This window comes from Aethalodelphis obliquidens, unplaced genomic scaffold, assembly GCF_003676395.1.
Source record: "Aethalodelphis obliquidens isolate GAN/ISIS:26980383/991018 unplaced genomic scaffold, ASM367639v1 scaffold80, whole genome shotgun sequence".
NCBI classification, from domain to species: domain Eukaryota; kingdom Metazoa; phylum Chordata; class Mammalia; order Artiodactyla; family Delphinidae; genus Aethalodelphis; species Aethalodelphis obliquidens.
Genome location: NW_020838024.1, coordinates 7,393,247 through 7,399,552, shown reverse-complemented (window position 1 = coordinate 7,399,552; position 6,306 = coordinate 7,393,247).

Genomic DNA, 6,306 nt, shown 5'->3' with positions numbered 1-6,306 from the left:
AAATTATCAGTGTTTTGAAATGTGTAGTTTTACCTTTAACGTAATTGGTGCTCAATGGGGTCTTTTAATCTCATGATCCCATCTTCTTTCATTGTGTGAAACTCTCAGCTTTCATGTCTTCAATAACTGCATCACTCTCTTTACCTTTATTTTCTGAAACTGTGCCAGAGAGAAGTTAGCACCTCTGTAACTATTCTTCACCTCTCTTTCCTTTTCCTATTTACTTTCCATTTTATCCCAGTGTGTTGTGTTCCGGGAAAATTCTCCCCTCTAATTTTTCACATCATTAATTTTTGTTCAGCTCTATGCATTCTACTACTTAACCCAACTATTGATATTTTAAAACTTCAGTAATTATATTTTTCATAAGATCTTCAATAAATTCTTCTCTTAAGTGCCAATTCTTTTCTTTGTTGACGTGATACCACAATTTAAATCTCTGAACAAATTCATTGAACTTATTTTCAATATCCGTTTTTCCTTGGGCTTAGCAATTCGTTGCCTCTGACGGTCCTGGCACACATCTCATTGATTTGGTAGGTATTGACCGAGAGCTCATTTTTGCAGTTGAGAATACCTGATAGCATGTGGGCCATCATTGCTTGTGGTTTCCACCTTGGTGAACAGGAATGAATACTCCTGGTTCTTGTGTTCAGCTCCGTGAGAGTAAGCAATGGATAAGACGTATGATAGGATCAATTTCAAAAACTATTCTTTGGCCTTAGTTTCTCACAGCAATTTTAACCATCCAAGGACACTGTTCTGCTCACAAAACTCTGGAAAAAAATAAAAACACTTAGATTTATTGACTATTTGTACCTTAAGTTCACACAGTCATCCTCTCAATCAAATATATCTTTTTGCATATTTATACAGGGATACTGTTGGGTAGCTTTCAGAATACTTTCAGTGAGACCTCACAGAAATTCATGGATTGGCCTGTGTGGAGAGCGATTCTATTTTGAAGAAGGGATAGTTAAATTTTATTAATTACTTTTCTTTGACAATGAAGCTACTGGACAAAATCTAATGTTTTTTCGAAAACTCACATAAAAAAACTTTGGCAAACTTTAAAAAAAATGTGTTAACCACCTAACCAATATTTCCCAAAGTATATCAAGCTCCTACCACATCAGTACATTAACACCCTAACTGATTTACAGTCAGGATATTTCAAAACAAAGATGAAATATAAAGATTATCCACTAATATAAATAGCTGTTCTTAGTTTGGGAGAAAACTATGGATACTAAGTATTTTTTATCACTATAAACACTGGCCTTCATTTCTCTGAAATGTGTTCATAAGGAGATATAATTACTGCCACATACCTTTACAGTAATATTACAGTTTATAAATAGTCCTACCTTCCTCATAGCACACAGGTAGACTTGAAACTTTATCTGTGATCATCTAGAGTCCTCCTTGCATGTCCTTTCTGGTAAGACAGAAATAATGAACTTCATTTTTTAAATGGTTATGTATAAATTCACATAAAGTAAAATGCACATTCTTAATATATAGTTTGATAAGCTTTGACAAATATACAAATCAATGCAACCAGCACCCTGATTAAGAAATACATTTCCTGTACCCCCAAAAAGTTCTTTCATAATTCTTTTATTGTCAGTAGGCCACACCCCAACACAGTTAATCACTGTTCCGATTGCCAGCATCATTGCCATGCATGATTGCCAGCATCATAACTAGTTTTATCTGTCAAAGAACTTCATATAATTGAATAATAGACAGTGTGTCTTTCTGTGCCTGGCTCTTCTACTCAACATAATGAGTTGAGATTAATTCATATTTTGCATGTGACAGTAATTGATTCCTTTTTATTGCAGAATGGTATTCCACATTTTTTATCCATTTAGGTATTGATGAATGTTTGCTCTGTTTTTTTTTTTTTTCCCAATTTTGGCTGTTTCAAATATGCCCACAATAAAATTCATATAGAAGCCTCCGTGCAGACATATTTTTCTTTCTCTTGGGTAAATATATAGGAGAATTTCAGAATCAAATGGTAAGTGTATATAACTTTATAAAAATCTGTCAAACTGTTTTCCAAAATGACTGTTTCATGTATACTTCCATCAGCTTAATAATATTAAGCATCATTTCATGGGCTTATGTTCCATTTGGAACCTCTTCCTTTGTAAGTTATCTATTCAAATATTATGCCTATATTTTAACTGTTCAGGTGGAGCTTTTTTCATTCTTACTATTGAATTGTATGAATTCTATACTGATTCTGGTTTGAGTCCTTGGTCAGATATATATATAATATATTATGATATTTTCTGCCAGTCTGTGGTTTACTTTTTCATATTTGTAACATTGCCTGTCTTTTTAAGATATATATATTTTAAAACTAATGTTGAACTTATAGTTTTATTTTTTCTTTGCCTATCCCAGAGTCTCAAAGCTTTGCTCCTTTGTTTTCTTGTAAATTTTTAGTTTTACTTTTATATATAGGTCTACTATCTATCTCAAATTAATGTTTTTCTATGTGGTGTGAGGAAGGGTTAACATTTCCTTTGTTTTAATATGGATTTTTAAAATTTTCCCGCATCATATGCTATAAAAATTATCATTTACTTTTTGAGTTAATTGATCCCTCCATGAAATTTATTCCATTGATCTGTTTATCTATGTATGATTTCTACATTTTCTTGCTTACTATAGCTCTATGGTAAGTTTTGAAATAAGATTAGTATAAGTTTCCCTATTATTATTTTGCTAAGATTGTTTTGGCCCCAAATCCGCTTATTTTTTTAGTTGTTTTTTTGTAGTTCTTTAATATCGTTTAATGTACATAATCATTTCTCTTTTGAATAAAGACTGTTTTACTTGCTCATTATTTCTTTTTCCTGCCTTAGACATTGGCTAGGGTCTCTAGCACAATTTTGACAGAAGTCTGGACAATGGATATCTCCAGCTGCTTCTGGATCTTAGGAGAATAATGTACAATATTTCACCATTAGGTATAATGTTAGCTGTAGGTTTTTCATAGATGGCCTGTAGATGATAAATTGAGATCCTTTAAACATCAGTGTGCTGAAAGTTCTTATAATGAACCAGTGCTGACTTTTGTAAAATACAGTTTTCTACATCCATCAGTATTTTTTTCTGGTAACATTTTTGATTATATTGTTTGATTTCTGAACGTTAAAAATAAACCCTGTCTTTCTAAGATACACTCCTTAGTCATATGACATATATATTTCATATGATCGTATTTCATATGTCTTGATTTTTATATTTCTGGATTATATATATTTATGTATATATATACATATATGTATATATATATACATTTATGGATTATATACATTTATGTATATATATACTTCTGGATTTAAATTGCTAATATTTTATTGAGAGTTTTTGCATCAGGTTAATGAGAAATATTAGTCAGTAAATTAGTCTGTTCCTCTCTCATGGTATACATTGTCAGGTTTTGGTATCAGAGATATGCTAGCCTTAAAAAATAATTTGATAGGTATTTTTTTCCTTTATATTTAAGAAGAGTTTACATTATATAGGCATTATTTTTTCTTTAAGAGTTTGCTAGAATCAACTAGTGAAGTAAATTTTTCCTGGGATATTTTTGTGAAAAGGTTTTTGATAATACATTTGATTTCCTTAAAAAGTATATGGCCATTCAAATATACTAATTATCCCATCCAAGCTTTGTCAAGTTGTGCCTTTCAAGAAATCAGTCTATTTAATCTAAATTATTGAATTCACTGTCATTAGCTGTACATAATATTCCCTTATTATGATGACAACATCTGAAGACTCCACAATGATGTTCTCTCTATAATCCCTGATATTGAACACTGGTGTTATCTATTTTATTGGTTAACATATGTAAAGATTTGTTAATTTTCTTAATTCCACAAGTCCACTTTTTAACTTGTTTACTCTATTGTTTTTATTTTTCAATTTAATTGATTTCCTCCCTTTTAAAATAAAGGTTTTCTTTTATTTTGTTGAGTTTAATTGGTCTTCTTTTCTAACTTCTTTAGGTATAATCGCAGAACATTAGTTTTTAGACACTTCTTTTCTAAAATAAGTATTTAAAGACATACGTGTAAGGATTGCTTTTGCTATAGTTCACAAATTTGGATATGCTCTCTGTTCATTTTTGTATAGTTAAAAATATTTTCTTTTTTCCTTTGTGGTTTCTTCTTACACACATGGTATACTTAGAAATATTTTTCTTAATTTCCAAGTGTTTGATTATTTTGAGGCAACATATTCAGTTATATTTTAACTTCATTGCAGACAGAAAATGTATTCCATATGACTTCAATCCTTTTAAATTTATTCAGACTGTTTTAAGTCCAGGACTTGGTGGATACTTTATAATAAAGTTTGTCACTCTTCTCTAACTCAGTGGGACTTGAACTCCACAGCCCACTGAAGTGAGCAGGGGCTGAAATTTCTGGTCAGTTCTTTGAGATTTGCAGTGGTTCTCTTCCCCTTTGATTCTTTGAAGACTGGCGTGTTAATGAACAATTCTTGGAAGAGCCACAGTTTTGAAAGGAGTTTAAATACAAGTGTGGAGACTGTCCCTCTGTGCTCTTCCATTTCTGGATTATGTCTCCTCAACTTCTCTCCAGTTTGGTGTTCCCAAACGCCACCCTCCGACTCCTTACTCCTAACACACTGCACATTGCTGCTTGATTTCTAGCCACCTTGTACCACAGAAACTACGCGGTGCTCTCAGAGCAAAAGTTTTATAAACATAAATCTTATCTAGTGTGATACCCTTCTTTCAAGGGTCTAATTCCATTCTGACGGCTTTTAATCTGTCGTTCATTCTAATAAAAGCCTCAGCAAGGCTTTCAGTATTGTTCATGATAATTTGGAGTTTACAATGGTTATGTGAGGTAAGATTGGTGTGATAGATGCTACTCTTGCTTTTACAGAAACCAAAACTCCCAAACTGAAAGTATCTTCTATCTGGCTAAAATAATAATGGTTTTGCAAGTTTTGCGCAAGTATAATCTTCATTCTTATTATAAAATGCATTTAAATCTACTTGAAGATGGTTTGACCTTCCCAGTTCTTACAGGTTTTCTTTTATATCACTCCTCTAATGTGTAGGCTAAAGAGTGCTCTAAAATACGTTTTTTTTCCTGATCATCGTGTTTAGTAAGCATGTAATATCCATATAGAAATATTGGTATAACTGGGGAAAAATTTTATCAAGCAAATCATATGAATTAAATACCCCATGGATATGTAAGGATATAAAATCTGTTTAAAGACTCTAAGTTGACATAGAACAGTTCTTGTAATAGATGACTGAGAAATGACAGTGTTTTGACAAACCAACTTGCAGGTCAGGAGCAACATTTTGTATTGGAAAATAAATAAATAACAAAACCTCACTTGTGGATATTCTTAGGTAAGACATATTCTTAGGTAAGAATAACAGATTCTTAGGTAAGAAGTATTTAAACAATGTCCACAAATAAATAGTTAAAACATTTTTAAAAAATCATAGTTAAGGCAGTTTTCAAAAATCTAAAACTTATATATGTGGCAGATACTAGTACTAAGTTACAATGTTTGGTTAGCAATCTAGAAAGCTTGATTTATTTTGGTCAGGGTAGGGTCATACTTGCAGAATGACAAAATAAGTTATTTCATGACACAGAAATAAGTCTAGACTTTAATTAACAAATTTAAGTTTGAATGAATTCATTTTCCCTATGTTTGCCTTCTTCTGTCTTAAGTATGAGGGTGAGCTATTCCCTGAATTATGCAATGAAATATATAATTCAGACAAATTATCTTTTAAAATTATAATAAGGTGTTTCATTAATAACTTGAATATAACAATGTGGGGTCAGATATTCCCTCTCAAAAATGAAACGTTCTCTTTTATTCAAAATCCCTGTCCCCTTGTCCAAGTAGGAGTTTTCTTTAATTATTTATTTTTGGCTGTGTTGGGTCTTTGTTGCTGCGCGGGCTTTCTCTAGTTAGGGCGAGCGGGGGCTACTCTTCTTGGCAGTGCGCGGGCTTCTCTTGCTGCAGAGCACAGGCTCTAGGCGCACGGGCTTCAGTATTTGTGGCTCACGGGCTCTAGAGCGCAGGCTCAGTAGTAGTTGTGGTGCATGGGCTTAGTTGCTCCAAGGCATGTGGGATCTTCCCGGACCCGGGCTCGAACCTGTGTCCCCTGCATTGACAGGCAGATTCTTAACCACTGTGCCACCAGGGAAGTCCTAAGTAGGAGTTTTATTAAAATTTATGACATTTCATATCTCTAAATGTTCTTGACTACTACAA